General features: G+C 48.4%; 2 protein-coding genes across 4 annotated transcripts in view; one reads left to right on the top strand and one right to left on the bottom strand.

The window, feature by feature from the left end:
- MANBAL (mannosidase beta like) overlaps nucleotides 1-16,133 on the bottom strand; it is a 191,142-nt gene that overhangs the window by 163,691 nt on the left and 11,318 nt on the right. The gene's annotated exons all lie outside the window — the stretch shown is intronic.
- Nucleotides 1-16,133, top strand: part of ZHX3 (zinc fingers and homeoboxes 3) — a 49,498-nt gene that overhangs the window by 22,622 nt on the left and 10,743 nt on the right. The gene's annotated exons all lie outside the window — the stretch shown is intronic.

Below are 16,133 nucleotides of genomic sequence, written 5' to 3'. Positions count from 1 at the left end.
ATGGAGTAGAAAGCATAACCCTCTCGTGGGCCTTTCTTCTGTTCTCCTGGGGAAAACGGAACAGGATGATCTGTTTAAATGCTTTTACAGGTGCCCAGGGCTCTTGCTCTGTGAGATGCTGGAGCTCCCTGTGTAACTGCAGGCGTGCACTAGCAAGGTGATTGCTTCTTGAGCTGAGAAGCCTTCCTTAGCATTGTTTTCAGTTCTTCTTTAGCTTTAAATCAATGGCCTGTTTGAGTAGAGCAGATTTCTGCTGCTCCTTTGGCCTCGGCATGAAGTTTTCCTTTAATATGTTCTTCTATGTTTGCTCCTGCGCTGCCTTTCTGCTTTAAACCTGAGTGGGTGCCAGGGAGGGGTGATGGCTTTGTGAATAAAGATGCTGGCAGGTGGAGCTGCACCCCACTGCAGCGTGTGGTTGGACCTCGGGCAGATTGTTTCACCTCTCCCCACTTCGGTTTCCTCCTTCCCAGTGGCGGGCGACAGTGCTGACCACCCCTTTTACCACTTCCTGAATGTCAAGAGAGGCTTTTCAGCGTCCCTGGAAAGTGCTAAAACCTCCCAGTTGGAAAGGCAGACAATCAGGGGGGCAGGGGGCTTACTGGCTCTCACGTTGTGCCGTGAAGACCCTTGCTATTCCCACGGGATAAGCCCATGGGAAGCCTCCACATGGCAGCCGCATCCAGGCACCAGCATGAGCTGCCTCCGCCTGCCTGTGTTTCAGGTGCAGCAGAGCTATGGGAAAAAATGATGCTAAACCTCCTTCTTGCTGATGGCTAGAGCCTGATGGTCCAGGGGTGGATCTGGGAGAGCTGCTGGCCTGACACCCCCTCCCTGTGTCAGCACCTCTGGCAGTGACCGAGCTCCAGATGGAAAGGAGCATCTTTATGAGGTGTGGCAGAAAATCAGACCTCGTGGTGTTTGTGGGTGGGTAAGGATGCTCCTGGGGAATATCTGACTCTGCAGAAATAATGAAAACGCAGATACCTGTGTTTCCCTCTGGTCATATAGTGGGGTTCAATGGCTTGTGCAGGCTGTTGAGAAGCACACCACAGCAACTTAGCAGCAGAATGGAAATTGGGGCCAGCTCTTTCATCTTTGGTGTGAATATTTTTCACATGAAGTTTTTATCCCCTGTGCAAGAGCCATGGCCCAGGAGTTGGGAAAATCCATCCCTTTCAGACAGAAGCTTTGCTTTCATCTCTGCTCTGCCCTTCCCAAAACCCCAAACCTTTTCCTCTTCAAGGCATCTTGAGTTATTTAATGATGTGCCGGGTGGGATGCTGCGAGGCCGGGCGGCTGGCAGTGCGTGCTCTCCAAGGCAGGATAACAGGTTGGGGCTGCTTCTAAACCAGGGGGTTGTAAACCTCAGACTTCAGGTAGGTCTGCCAGCCATTCCCTCAGACTCTGCCTGTAGCTGAGAAGCCTTCCAGAGTAAAACTGTGTCTTTAACAGTGAGCCTGACACTGGTAAAAGGGAAGAAATAAAACTGTCAATATAGGGGATGTGGTATCTCCAAGCACTTCTGCTGTATAACCTTCTTTTCCCCTTGTGTGGTTTGTGTGATCCTCATGCTGGGACAATACACATTTAAGGTTGTAGATTTTTCCCTAAGTTGTGGGTCTTTTAATTGTTCATTGCCTTGGGGAGGGTGAGCTCTAGACTGGCATGCATGTGTACAGAACATCACACGGATGTGTGACTTCTGAGAGCCTTCAGAGCTGTCTCATGGAGGATCCTAAAGGAAGGTGCTCTGGGGAGAAGCTCAGCAAGCGTCCCTTGGGGAGAATCTCAAATGCCATGGAAATCACTACTGGCAGGGGAAAGGAGCGGTAAGGAGAAGATGCCAGGCAATGAGGAGGAGGCTGGCAGCAATTTCCTAGTGCAGATGATCCCTGGTGAACAATTTCAGAACACCTGTATGCTCTGGGGGACGGCGAGTGATGTGTGGCTCACTGGAACTTGAATATCCTCCTACGAGCAGGGCTTGGCTGCTGGGGAGCTGCAGTCTCCTGGGACCTTGCCCAAGACGGCAACTTGTGTAATCTAAAAGGTGAGAGTATCTCCTTCGCTAGCAGCTTTTCACCACTCACCAGCACTTGCAGGTGGTGGTGAGACTTGTGCCCCGTTTTAGAAGTGGGGAGAGGATGAAGGGTACGGATGGGGGCATCTGGTCCTGAATTTTGGGTGCTGCCCCTAGTGATTGCCAGGTTCTCTGGATGTGAAAGCAGATGGTGTAGAAGAACCTCAAAAAGAGTGGCAACATAGATCTTCAGTGCGTTGGACAGTGCTGCAAACCACTTTCCTGGCTGTCGCTGTAAGGTACGTACAGTTTTACAGCATTAATCCAGGGAGAGGTCACTTAACGAACCCTCCCGCTCAGCTGCTCTGCCTGATCCTGGCTATTTGGGTAAGCAGCTCGACACAGGGATTCGTGTGATTGATCTTAAGAACGTTACTCGTGCAGAGTTTCACTGCGAAGCTACCTTGTCTGCTTCCGACTTGGCTGGGGACGAGTCCTGCAGACTGTGAACACTTCTTCCCCTTGTAGACATCTATTCACCTAATCTTTTGTCAGCAGGTGATGATGGGCTTGTGTATGGGGGGAGTTCCTGCTGTCCTGAGCTTTATCCAGCGTGACACGCTGTCATTTTGGTGCAATGTCATCGAGATGCTTCCGAGTCTGCTCTCTGCCAGCCCAAGGAAGGAAGCCGGTGCCTGGAGGACCACGTTCTGCTAACGTGGCTGTGGTTTGGACCACTGCCCTAGAAGTGACAGGCTCCATCATGCCGTTACCGAGCTCCCAGGCCAGTTCAGCCCCATTCCTGTGTTTGCAGACTGCCTGCTGTCACAGCGTAAGCGTTATTGCTGCATCACAGTCCCCTGCGCTGGCTTCTCCTGCAGTTCGGTTTATCCTGCAGTTCTTGGTTACGTTAAGCAGGGTTAATGCTGTATACTGTGCCGTTCGCCCTAATGGTGATGAATGTTCTAGACTGGTCTAATGAGATCACCCTTCATTTCTTTCTGAAAAAGGAGGAAAGAGTCTTGATTTTTGTTTCTCTGAGGTTATGACATAGACATGATGCTTTTGGTGGTGTAAATTGGGAATATCTCTGTTATCCATGGTATTCTTTGCAATGAGAACTATTCCACGTTTGGTTGAAGGGCTGGGAAAGTTTAAATTCCTGAAAGGCAGCTTTTCTCCAAAAGCTTTAAGTTAAATCAGCTCTAGTGAAATGAGAGCCTTCAAATAGGCAAACTGCTTTTTTTTTTTCAATTGACTCTTACTTAATTTCATTTAATTTAATTTCATTCCTTGATTATTCCCTTATTCCCCTGGAAGGATGTTGTTCCCATCCTGCTAGTCCTGCACCCAGTCTTGTCAAACTCAGACAATTGTTTGCGAAGGGTGGGATGATTTCAAGAGGGCAGAATGCAGCAGTCAGCTTTCCTTTAAGCAGCATGATGGTAGAAAACAGGCACAGATCCTTTCCCTTTTTCTGCCGTCGCTTCCCTTTGTCACTTGTCTGATTTGGGCATATAAAGCAGCTATTAGTAAACTCTACTTACTATGGTCAGAAGAAGGGGCAAAAAGTCCTGGAACCTGTCTACATTTATGGTTGATGGTTTGGCTTTTGTTTTCTTTTCTTTTTTTTTTTTTTTTGAGTAATTAATCTGGATTTTTGAAAGAAGTATTTCTCAACAATCTCTATAAATTACACAAGTGGCTAGAAAGCTGTTCTGTACCCATGCAGCAGAAGTTTATAGGAAACAGGAGCTCGGTACGGATAGGCAGCTTCGCCTGCCTGGTGCAGAATTGATGGAGACTCTTTGCTGGGAGTGGGGGGTTGACCCAGATGTCCTCCAGCGGTCCCTCCCAGCTTGAGTAGTTGTATGTTTCTATGGCACCCGCAAAGGCCCCAAAATAGGACACTGGGGAGCCGAGCCAGCAATGCGGCTCAGCAGTGGCCTTAATTCTGCAACGGGGGCGGCGCAGACCTCTTCACAAAAGCAAATGGTGTCCTTCTTTCAAGGTGAGCCAGCACTCGGTCGTGGGGATGGGCCTGAGGTTTCTCCCATGTGGACGGAGAACGTGGGAGCAAGATCCCAACACACGTGGCTGGAGCCCTTGGGGTTGGCGCGTCGCTGTCAGAACCCAGAACCGTCGCTCCGCTCTGCGGGGCTGAGCTAAGCAGGCAGTGAGCTGGGGTGGTGAGCTGGTAGAAAAGCCCTCTCTGCACTGATATGAATGTATCAAACACCAAGTATTTAGAAAACTCATCCAGTACAGCTGTTGGAGATGTAACACGGCTCTATGCACAGGAAGCAGGGATTTCCTCGGGTTGTAATTTCTGTGGGTGTGTTTTTGAAGCCTATGGCCAAGACCTGAAGATAGGTTTGGTATGGCTTGACAGTAATTGGGCAGTATTTGCATAATGTTAGTAATTTCCTTGTTCTTATTTCCTAAATTTGGTGTGCCCATGCTGCTGTGTAACTTAAAGCTGTAAGTATTTGTCTCTGTTGGCAGTTGGAAATGTGGTATTAGCTGTGACTCTTTACAGAAATAAGTGTTCAGTGTTGGAGCTAAATTGAATAATATGGTGGTGTTTGTATCTTAATCTTCCAAATAGCACTCTTAAGTTCACTACACTGATGTTTGAAAGGCTTAAAAATAATCAACTCCATTGTATAGAGCTTTGAATACAGAGTGAAGGCTCAGTAATTGCTGGCATTTCATGGGTAGGCTTGCTAACGCGTGGCAAGGAAGCAGTTCTCCCAGCGTGTCTGAATTTTTTAAAATGAATCTCCTCATTTCAAGACTGTATGATCCACAAATTAATGAATACATCAATATTTTGAATAAAGTCTTGCAGGAGACCTCAGTTTGAAAACCAAAACCCTTTAGTTGGGCCACCGTACCTTTTTAAAACACCTCTCTTCTTCCTCCTCAGTCTGCCGAAAGCTGTTTCCGTCCCCCAGCTGTTGAGCAGGGCAGGTGGAGTGGGCTGGTGCGCTCGTCTTGCAGCCGGCAAGGCTCTGCTGGCCGACCGTTGGCAGAGAGCTGAAGTCCTGAGCCCATGTGCCCTGTAGGAAGGTAACAACCCAACTCCCAACCTCCTGCTCTTCACAGGAAAGGGGAAAAAGCCGAATACTTGGTGGTTTGGCTTTTTTAATGGTCTTCAGAGATTGAAGTCCCTGGGGAATCAGGTGTCAAAGGGAGAGCTCTGAAAGCAGGGATCTGGCTTTGCTGATTTTTCTCAGAACTTGTCTATAGTTCCCCTGCATCCTTGGGAATAAATTTTTACACGAGGAGCTGCAGAGGGCAGCTAAGGAACAGGCTGGTTAGACCAGCAGGCATGATTTCAAAAACAAACCAAATAACCAGGAGAGAGAGAGGAGGAGAACATGATTTGTTTATCACAACTGTACTTGAAACTAATTTAAAATGTCTGTCTTCTGAGAGTAAGGAAATTCCTTTAGCTTCCAGCAGTGAATAACTGGGATGCTTTCAGTTCACAGCTGACCTACAGAGGATGGTAAATTTTCAACTAAAAACAATAATTGACTCTCCAGTAAGGACAATCCATTCCAAGTGTCAGTGAACAGCTGGAGAAGGAGAGGAGTCCTGACAAGCACGGTTCGTATCACAAATAACCCCTGAACTTTGTTCTGTATCTCTGCATACTGTCCAGGGTGGCTTGACAAGTGGTTTTACACAAATACAGTTTTCAAACCAGAGAGCAGATGACAAGGATTGTGTTTGGCTGGCAGGTGCATGATTCGGACTCCTGGATCTTGCCCAGGGAGATCTTGAATGAAATCTCAAATTCATTCTTCTGTTGCTCTCAGCTCTAAAAGAAATGGTGAGTATTTCAGAGAAAGGGAGAAGGCTGTCCCCTGTGAGCTCCTGGGGGTCAGCGGGTAAGGGTTTGGTAGTAGGGATGATGTAGTTCTCCATGCTTATGTGGGTGCTAAACAGGAGCTGGACTTTTTTGGAAAATGGTCTTCCCGCTGAAGGAGCTGAACACTTGCCAGTCTGACCATATGCTTCTGAAATTCTTGTGGTTCAGCGCTTTAGGCCAGGACACTGTCTGTTTGAGGCAGTGGAAGAAAAACCCTGTGCCGCTCTTGCAGACTAGGTGTGTGAACCCTAAGCATCAGGACCGAATGGTAGTTCTAGAATTAGATGGTGTCCCTAATTTCCCTCTTCATTTCTAAGTGGATGCAGCATTCTTCACTTAACAGTCTCAACTGTTGTGTTGCATTGTTGTATGGAGTTGAACATCTGCCCCTTCCAGCCACAAAAGTGGCTGTGTTCCAGTGATGGGTGGTTTCTTTCTATTCGGGGATCCTGGGATCCTCCGAGGCCTGGAAAAGCTTGAGTTTTAGGCATGACTTACTGTCAACTATTGCAGATCCCCTTGGCTCCCCTCCTCCCAGCATCTGCAAGGCCAGAGTTGGTTTGTCCATGCACCATGCGCAGCACAAGAAGACCTTGGCCCTGCCCGCTGCTGCTGCTGAACAGGGAGTAAGGCTTCACCAGAAAGCTGCCATCCAACAGCAAAATCATTTGTGGTCCCAGCCTCTAGGAGAGGGAGAATCTGTCATCAGCTCCCTTAGGGAGGGCTGTGTTGCTGGGACCGCGGTGCCGGGGTCCTTCTCCCCCTGTAGCACCCTCGCTAGTGGGTGCTCATCCTCCGTGCCGCGGCTCTGCTCTAGCGGTGTTGTCCCACTGCATGGCAGGGAAAGGAGCAGGCAGAGCGGCCGTGGCACCCAGCAAACCTCTGCAGGAGTACTTTGCCCCACATTAAAGATGCTTGGGATGCTAGAGCAGAGCTGGGGAGGGGGACAAGGTGCCAGTCCCAGCAGGTCTCAGCCCAGTATTTCTTTCCCCAGCATTGTGCTGGTGATTGACTGGCATTCGCTTGGCGAAAGCCCTTTGAATATTCATTTGGCTGGTGGGAGATGAGAGTACGTAGCTCCTTGAAATCAGCTTGGGGAGGGCAGCAAATAAGACTGCCTTTCTCTTGCTACTAGTGCTACTTGAACTCTCTCAGATGCACACTTCACATGGATAAATTATTGCAGAGACCTCAGCCTACCTAACAAGCCTGCTCTTGTAAAGCACAAATTATAGTGCCTGCACACTTGCCGTCCTCATTCAAAAGCCCATTCCTCATTAATATCACTTTATACATATCCTTGCAGCTCGAAATGCCATTCCTCTTCTCCCCACCCATTTCCTTGACTGGCTGTGACATACAGGAACTACACCCAGTGCTTGACTCGCCTCTCCTGACCTTTTGTAACTTGGCTCCAAACTCCTTTTTTTGGGTCTTTTGCAAAACACTGTCAGAAGGGAAAAATCCTTTGTTAAAACACAGCCAACTCCTGCCTCAACGTGGAACAGTTTGTTCTGCTAAAAGAATGAGCCAGTTCAGTGAGCAGAAAAACATTGCCATAAACCAGCAGACTCGGTAAGCTGCAAAAGCCATCGGCTGCACTCGGGGTCTGAAAGGACGACTCTGAAGCCGGATCCACGGGGGAGAAAAAAAAAAAAAAAAATCCACGATCTCAACCTGCCAAACCCCATTTCCTGGCTTTTTAGCTGAAGTATTTTGCAGTTGTCTTTTTGGTTATAGCAACTGTAAGTGGGGGAATGGGGGCTGATGCTGAGCCAGAACATAACGCAGCGTTTGAAGCTAGCATATTGCAAAAGGGCACGGTGGATGAAGTAATCCAAAAATGCTCAGCTGGGAAGGGGCTGCAGCACTCTCATGGTCTCCAGTCTGTGCTGCAGATGGGCTCCAGCGCCCTACGCTTGCTGTCTGGTGCTATTTAGTGGCTCCTTCTCGCCCACATCTTGTTTTAAAGCTCTGGACAGTCTTTATTTCCCTGGAATTGCTGCAGGTCTGTCCTTTACGTGGCGGCTTGGTGATCAGCCTGTCTTCAGCAAGCGTTTCTTTGTTGCACAAGGGACTTGGATGCTCGGTGAGAAACCAGTGTGAGCCTCTAGCAGGCTTTTGGGTTTGTGGTTGTGCAGGGGGATCGTTTTGGTGCTGATTTGAAACCTGACGCTGGTTTTTTTTTTTTTTTTTAACAGTAAATTTGGTGTTAGTGTCTAGAACTGTGGTTCCCAAATTTGGGCTGATGGCCCCCAAATGAGGTGACCCACATGGAGGTGGATGTGCAAACCTGGGAATGGGGTTGTAAGCAGAAGTGCTTCAGAAATGCAGGCTGGAGGCCTCCCCCGAAATGGCTCCTTGGGACTGGGCAGGCTGCAGTGGCACTGGGAGCACAGTGGGCTTCTGCACGTCGCCTGCTCTGTTGCCATCGGATGTGAACTCACCAGCTCAGCTGAGCGTTTCCTGCTGATTTAAAAGACTTGAGTACCCTTGTCAGAAATTTAACATGGACCAAGAAGTACTCTGATTCTCATTTTGCTTTGGGAACTGGGAGTCTTTACACTGAGCTCCCTGATAGTTTTGAGTCGTGGAGACAGTTCAGCAATTTCAGATAATAAAAATACAAAGAAGCGTATTTTAGGTGTAACCTACCTACCCCATTTCACATGCGTTCCGAGGGGCTGCATCTGCCAAAGCTGGTCTTGCCCTACCTAAATGGTGATGCTTGCTAATAAGCTGTGCGTGAGATCGCAAGGCGTGTAGCAAACGTGATATTACTGACCTGCGTGGGGCCGTTTGAGGAGCCTGCGATCAAGCTGCAATCACAAACAGATCCCCGACAAGGCAAGCACAAAGAGAACCTCCTAGAGAAAGCATAAGGGGCTGAAATCAGAGCTCCTGTGCAGTTATAACATAAACACTGTTCTCGTACCGTCCTGTTCAGGCACAAGCCAACCCGTGGTACTCACCGGCCGAGTGCGAGGTGATGGGAGACCCAGATACCGACGAGCTGAGGGACTTCTTGGAGCTCCATTAATGCGATCTGGTGTCCTCTGCTGGTAGCGTTAACCTCGGAGCTGGCTCTGTCGACAGATGATTATCTGTCTGCTGGACCTTTTCCTTTGGGGGAACGCCAGGAATGTTTTGCAACATGGACGAAATGTGAGGATTGAAGCTGTGGAGGTGGGTCCCAGGGATGCTGGGGCTGTGAACCCTGCTAAGGTTCCTCCAGATTTGGAGCAAACCTGTAATGAAGCCTCCATGCCAAAAGAGAGAATTTTTTTTTTTTTTTTGGAAGATGTTAATGCTATGATTGCATAACACTTATTTTGTGCTCAATCAAATGGATGAGGGCAGAGGAAAAGGAGTGAGTGAATTAATGTTAGTGATGTTCAAACAGAAGCGTGCAAAGCTCTGAGGGATGATCGGTGGTTTTGTTTTGATGTGCGTTGTGGTTTGTTTTTTTTTTTTATTCCTGACATTTTCCTGAAATATAGCATGCAAGGCTTGTCTCTAAGGGGGGCACATTGCCAGTAGTCTAAAGGTTATATTATCCTAGTGACCTATTTTTATACTCTAATCGCGTTCTGTTTCAGCCACCCCTTTCTAGCCTTCCATCTCACTCGGTTTTGTGCTCATTTGAAAAAAAAAAAAAAAAAAAAGCGAAGATAATTACCGTTAGTCCCCGAGTGCTAAGGCAGCAAGCCAGCCTCTACCCAGGTAACGACAGCAGAGGCGAGTTGCTGCTGTTTTGAAAGCACAAGAGCAATCCGAAAATGGTGCTCGTGAACGGGTGGCGATGAGGAGCGTTGCGGGGCAGAGGAGAGAGGGCTTCTCTTCAAGGCCAATTTTAAATGGAGAAGTACAGCAGTTTGTAGAAGGGTGAAATTTTAATGAATAGCTCTGTTTAACTGGCCTAAATGGAAAAGACGCTTTTCTACTCGGCCTGCCAAGTAATGGAGAATGAATACGATTGTTCGGTCAGCCGGCTTCCACTGCCTTTAGACTGCACCCGCGTTTTCAAAGCCAGGCTTAAGCTACAAAGCACCCTGACCAGTCGACATAAAGAGAAATTGTTCCTTAGTACAAATGTTGACTATGTGGTGCTGCTTGAAGCTCGGAACTGCTGAAATTTGTGTGTGTGTTTGTACATTTGTGCAGTGCAAAATAATAAGGTGCAAAGAGTTTTCTTTCTCAGGTTGCAGTTATTTTATTGCTGGTTGCTTTCCCTGCTTTTGTTGAGAGCACCTGAATTTTGAGTACCTGCAGTGTAAGTGGGGTAGCGATCGGCTCTGGAGGGGAGAATCTCATTAACTGTTCATTCATGGGGACTTGCAGTCCTGTAGCGGGGTTAAACCCCGAAAGAATTAAGTGTCATGACTTGGGTCTGGGTTATGGACCAGGCAAGGGCATGGCATGGAAATGTGCACCGGGAGCCAGGGTGATGCTCTGCTGCTGGCATTTTTAGGCTGCTGGAGACGGTCCCATCCCGTGACTTCCCTTCCAGCTGCAGGCTTTGCAAGGTTACTCAGGGAGGGTGCTGGACCCCGGCTAGCTGGGATGCACAGCCGCAGACCGGGAACAGAGGAGCTCAGTCACACCAAATCTTGGCTTTCCTGCTGTGTTACAGAGCCGTGCTGGCACAGCTAAAAGAGAGGTCCTGTCCACACCCAGGAAGTTGGGATTTGCTCTGGAGAGGTGAGCTGTTCCCTCTAACTGTGTCTGTCCGTATTGAATCGCAGGGATGTAGCCTGGAGAGGTCTTTGGTGTGTTGCCAGAGTGTGTCCATCCACGTAGCGTGTCCCTGGGAGGGATTAGCAATAGCTGCCCTGTTCCTGGCAGGGGACCATGTCCTCCAAGTCCCTTGGTGATGCCCCTACCTCATGCTTCGTTATGCTTTTGTTGTAACCAAAGTCTGTGACTCCAAGTCTGCGGCGATGAAACTCAGGTGAGAGCTAGCGTGGGTCAGCGTCTGGCTGGGGAACAAGCCTTTACCCCTTCTCACCTCGGTCTGGAAAGTGCAGGAGTCTCCAGCCTTCCTCCCTCCTGCCAGCCCACACCGGGCACATTTTGGCAGTAAATTAATAAAACTGGTGAAACTCCTACGTGACTTCTTGTGAAGGGACTCCAAATGCAGAACAAATGTTAATGCTCAGTGAAAGAGTCCCAGGACTGCTGTGGCTGGCTACAGGGGTGGCCATGGGGCTGTGCCCCACGTACGCCTGCACTTGATGCTGCGTGGACCTGGTGTTCCTCCCCTCCTCAGCACTCAGGTAAATGCACCCAGTCCCAGGCTACTGAGCCTGGCACCCAGCGCTGCTCAGAGCAAACTGGGCATCTGCCGTGCTGGTGGGGACCCGCTGTGAAACACGGTGGGATTTCCCTCTCAGGTGCTTGGTGGTGGGAAGGGGAAGGTGGATCAGCTCTTGGGTCTGGGTGCTGCAGAAAGCACCTGCTCATTGGTGCTGGCTACAGGGGTCTTTGATTTACTGGCCTTTACTTACTAATTACCTGTGGGGAGTTGGGAAGTCGTCTGTGAACTTCCCAAAGGTGTGCATCTCCTGGGCCTGGCTGGAGGTAGAGCCTAAAGGGGAGAGAGAAAAAACTCTCAAACATCAACTTTCTTCCTTCCTTTTATTGTTGCTTTCCCACCCCCTCCCTCTTTTTTCCCCTCATATTATGCTATCAGCTGGGGCCTGCAGAGTTCCAGCTTAAAAAGAAACCACTGTTATTTAAAGTGCCAATATTGTGCTTGGCTTCATATGAGAAACATCAACTTTGTCTCTGACCTGGGGAGCGTGTCTGCCTGCCTAGCAGGCACCAAAAGTGTTGAGAAAACTGTTATCTTACTTCTATTTTCGTGTTGATTTTTTTTTTTAAATTTCCTTTATTTGAAATGAGCATTCACTGTTCAGCAGAGCTGCATCAAACACCAGAGCCCACCGTAGAGTACGGAGCCCTCCTACGTGTCCGCGCGGAGCCTCGTCCCCAACGCGAGCGTTGGGCGCCCAGGAGCTGGCTGGGGACAGAGAAGGACAACTGTCCCGTTGTCCCCGTGCCCAGGCAGTGGGACCGGAGCTGCCGTGCCCGGCTGTGCGCTGGCTGGTTGGTGATGCTGCCTGGTAGATTTTCTGCTTGTTGTTTCTAGGCGAGGTTTGCAAAAGGTCACAAAAATTAATCTTCTAACTGGGGACCTTGGCACTGTGCGGAATGAATGTTTTGCATTAACAACCTAACTCATTAATTCACTGAAACATTTAAAACCAAACCAGTTATATCCAGCCGAGCTGGAAAAAGCTGAAAGTTCATACTGAGCAGTGCAGATTTCGAAACCTCCCTTTGTTAATCTCTGCAGAAGTACAGTTTCTGAAATTGCTAAGCTCACTTTGACCGGTCTCGGCATTGTTTTCCTCAGCGGATGCAAAGCTGTTCTGCAGAGGGTTCGTGGTGTGTACCTGGTCCCGCCGGCGGGGACGGGAAGGCTCCTGCGCTGGGGAGGAAGGAGGGCTGGCATGGGGAGCGTTGCAGGGGGGAATGCTCGTTGTACGTTTGGGGCTATCTCTAGCTGAAATGCTGCATTGTTTTCATAGATTGGGATCCTGGATTTCCATCTTCCTCTGTTATTATTTTCTGAATTGCTAGGGGTAGCTCATCTCATGGTGCTCTTCATGCATGTTTGTAAGCTGGAGGTGGTCACTGGCATGTGGCCTTCAAGGGCCTCTTGCATGGAGGAGAGCGGGGCAGACCTGGGCAGGGCAGGAGCAAGCTCAGCCTGCAGCTCCCCGGACTCTTGCCGCTGGCTGGGAGTACAGGGCTTGCCCCTTCTGAGCCACAACCCTTGAGAAGCTGATGGCTGGCCACCAACATGGCTGTCCCTGTAGCCACAACATGATGACAACAGTGTAAAACTGCATCTACCAGTGGAGCAGATCTTGCCCGTGGTGGTTTTTTAAACTGTTCTAAATTAGGAGCTGCGTAGACAAGCCGTGACGGCCATACATCAAGGATGGAGAACCACAACCCACCCAAGCTGTTCACCTGGGCTTGTTCCTGCCTTGCACAGAGGCTGGGCTGCCCGTCACTGTCAGAGGAATGGGGTGTGCACAGTTGTCTTGCTGTCGTGTGAGCGAGCGTGCATCAGCCCAGGGTCAGTTCCTGATGCTTTAGATACAAGAGAAACGTACCCCCAGCCAAGTACTGGGCTGGGGTCTGACCTGGCCAAAAGAACCTTTGGGCTGCCTTTCCTTCCAGCATTGGTTTCTCTGGGAGCATCACTGGGACCAAATTGGTTTGACTCTGCTTTAAGTCAGTTTTCCCTCAAATTCCCAACAGCAGTGGCAGGATTAGGCATGGGTCATTTGACCTGCTTACTCTGCTACTTCCCCATTAAATTAGCAGGTATGAATTAAACAGGAACCATCAATTTAAGTCCAATCCCTTTCTCTTCCTGGCTGCCAGGTAGCCATTCCATTCAGCTGATGTCTCTTTGCTCCAGTTCATCATGAAATAATACATAGGAAATCAGATTCTTCACACACGGCTGTACAAATTGGTTGGAGACATTTGCAGTGGTGGTATACTGAACTCCATTGAAAGGCTGGGTTTTAATTGGTTAATTTTTCTGCTATTAATTTACCCTATCCATTAAAACGGCCTCGCTTACTTTAATGACAGAGAAATCGGCGAATTATCCGTTCTGTTATGTATTAGTGGTGTATTAAAGTATTAGTGCATTCCAGAAGGTGAGCAGTGAATAAAACATGCTCTGAACATGTGGTTATGCAACTGTTCCATGGAAGTGAAACGCACAAACAGTACACTTGATTAATTTTCTTTTTTTTTCCCCCCAGTAAATTGGCACTGTGATTCACTTCCAGCTAAAATTTGCAATCTGTGTTCTCAGGTGGCATTAATACTGGAGCCCCAGCAGGAAAGCTGCGGTGGCTGGGGCCGCTTTGATTGCATTTTTAACGAAAGTTACTGGAGACAGCGCGGAGCGGGATGCAAATGTGCTGGTAAATGAAGTGCAGAGCTTTTAGGTTCTCCGTAGGTGGGTCAGGCCGTTCCCATTTACCCAAAGCAATAGTGACGGCGTGCTCTGGAGAGGCGCTCTGTTAATGTGGCACAATGAGGGTCTTTGTGTATCTCTGTTGCTCTGTATCAAGTTTACTCTCTTGACAGATAAAAATAATCTTTTTGATACTTGGCGACTCCATAAACGCTGGGTACGATCTGTCTGGGGCTTGAGCTGTCTCCGTAACGGAGACTCTGGAACGGGATCTCTATCAGGAGTCTGCTGGAAATGAAAAAGCTTGCAGAGGGCCCAGCAATTTCTCCATGACCTGTAGTAGAGCTGCAGAATAAAATTAAATAAGAATTCATTTTTACCGTTGCTTCCCTGACACGAAACTCCTTTCAGCCTTTAAAGCTGTATTTTGCAGCCTTCGGGCTGCTCTTAGTGGTTTTTTTCCTAATGGACTCGACTTGGAAAGGTCATCGTCCCCTGCTCGATTGTGTAATATTTAACTTAGCATCAAAAATGAGGATCTTGGGATTGGTGTCAAATGGACGCTGTTCCCCTCCGAATAGCAAAGCCCATTCATAGTCATCCAAGTATTCGACTTGCTAATGCTGAGGAATAACTTTCTGGCCCTCTGCGGAGGGAAAGGCTAACCACGGAAAGGCGAGATGGGAGTGACAGAAAGCAGGTATTGAGAGCACGCAGTTCGCACCATCTAAATCCACATCACAGCTCTAATACCTTTTTTTTAAAATTTATTTATAGAACTTAAAAAAGTTCTAATTTCTGGCTTTTCACAAAGCTTTAGCATAGCAAACAGTTTTTCCTGATGCCAAGTTCAGCGATGACTAACACTATTTACAGGGCTGTTTTGTAATCTCGGATCAGCCCACGTTAACGGGAAGTTACGTTTTCCCATCGGTCTTTTACCCGGTGCTGAGAGCTGCTGAGGCCGGAGTCGGCCGGCCAGGCTCTGCTCTTTGAAAGCTGACATCATTTTTTCCAGAACAATTAAAAAAAAAAAAAAATTCTGATGAAGTTAGAGAGGTCAAATTGTACTTCCTCTATTTGATTTTTTTTTTTGCGTTAGGACCTTTCATTCCTCTGTTCTAAAAGCTACCATCAGAAATAAGCAGAGGAGGTATTGCATAAGCACCGCGAAGTCGCTTGCCCGATCTGCATTTCTCAGTGCGTGAGATCAGCTCAGAATATCTGATACGAGAGAGCTGCTGGTGCACAACTGTTGTAACCGATTGGAGTTACCTCTGTGAGTCATCTGGTAGGATGGTAAGTTGGTTTTTGGGTGGTTTGTTTTTTTTTTTTTTTTAGTTCAAGTTTTTATGAGCGTTTTTATAGAGCTCCATCGCTGTTACTGTAAATCCCAGGAAAATCTGGCAGAGAGCCTTTGTAATATGAATCAGTGCATCCATATGCTTCCAAGGGAGTTTGCAATCTGGAAAAATACCATTTTATCCCTGAGTTTAAAGGAGAAGGAAAAAAAAAGAAAAAAGCAGAGTTACTGTAAAAAAGGTTGACGGAGGGGTTAAGGCAGAGACGTTGCTCCCTCAGATGTGCTGCCTCGCCTGTCATCGGGGCTGTCACCAGGCAAGTGACTCCTGGGGCCAGCTCCAGCAGGCAGATGCACTGCCCTCGGATCGTGATCTCGGGCACGGAGCATCCGCCGTGCAGATGGCAAGGCTACATCAGGCCCAGAATAAGGTTGTGGCTAATGCCCCGGCCAGCCCTGGCCTTCCACAGGCTGGAGCAGATCGGGAACAGCTTTAGCTTCACAAAAAGAAGAGAGAAAAAAAAAAAAAAAAAAAGGTGGGGAAAAAAAAGGGAGGAGGAGGGAAAGGATTTTAAACTTTTTTTTTTTTTTTTTCAGTGTGACAGATCTCTGGCCACCTCAAGCCCAGAAAAATGGGCTTGTGTTGCAAAGAAATTGCACTTTCTTAGGAAAGAGCCCCACTGTAGCGAGTTGTGTGAATGCCAAAAGCTGCAAAGGTGGTGGGAGGGGAGGGCTAGGAGCCAGGAACGTCTGTGTAATGTGCCTTTGAGTTCTGGGGCTTTGCCTTCTCTTGCAGCTCCAGCCGAAGACTCGGCAGATGCTGTTAAAACAGCGAGGAAGTGTGCATGGCGTGGGGAGGGAATCTCAAATGCTTTGTGATCCTGCTGAGGGAGGAGGACTAAAATACGTGGCCCTGGCTGCA

This window comes from Chlamydotis macqueenii, chromosome 16, assembly GCF_036417535.1.
Source record: "Chlamydotis macqueenii isolate bChlMac1 chromosome 16, bChlMac1.mat, whole genome shotgun sequence".
NCBI classification, from domain to species: Eukaryota; Metazoa; Chordata; class Aves; order Otidiformes; family Otididae; genus Chlamydotis; species Chlamydotis macqueenii.
The sequence above is the reverse complement of the archived record's forward strand: the minus strand, read 5'-3'. Positions and strand labels throughout refer to the sequence as shown.